Here is a 479-nt window from a genome sequence, read left to right as displayed (position 1 = left end):
GCGGGATGGATGAAGTGGAAGCTCGCTTTCGGGGTGTTGTGTGATAAGAAGGTGCCGCCCAAGCTTAAAGGCAAATTCTACAGGGTGGCAGTCTGTCCGGCCATGTTATATGGAGCGGAGTGTTGGCCAGTTAAGAACTCCTACATTAAAAAAATGAAGGTGGCGGAAATACGGATGTTGCGTTGGATGTGTGGGCTGACTATGGGGCATAGAGTTCGGAATGAGACTATCAGGGAGGAGGTTGGTGTGACTCCAGTGGAGAATAAGATGCGAGAAGTCCGATTGAGATGGTTCGGACACGTGATGAGGAGGGGCATGGATGCCTCGGTTCGTAGGTGTGAGAGGCTAGCTTTGGATGGTTTTAGGCGGGGTAGGGGTAGGCCGAAGAAGTACTGGGGAGGGGTGATTAGGCGGGACATGGAGCAGTTACAGCTCACCGAGGACATGACCCTAGATAGGAAGATCTGGAGGACGCGAAT

Source organism: Capsicum annuum, unplaced genomic scaffold (genome assembly GCF_002878395.1).
Source record: "Capsicum annuum cultivar UCD-10X-F1 unplaced genomic scaffold, UCD10Xv1.1 ctg80043, whole genome shotgun sequence".
Classification (NCBI taxonomy): domain Eukaryota; kingdom Viridiplantae; phylum Streptophyta; class Magnoliopsida; order Solanales; family Solanaceae; genus Capsicum; species Capsicum annuum.
Note: the sequence above shows the minus strand (reverse complement) of the source record.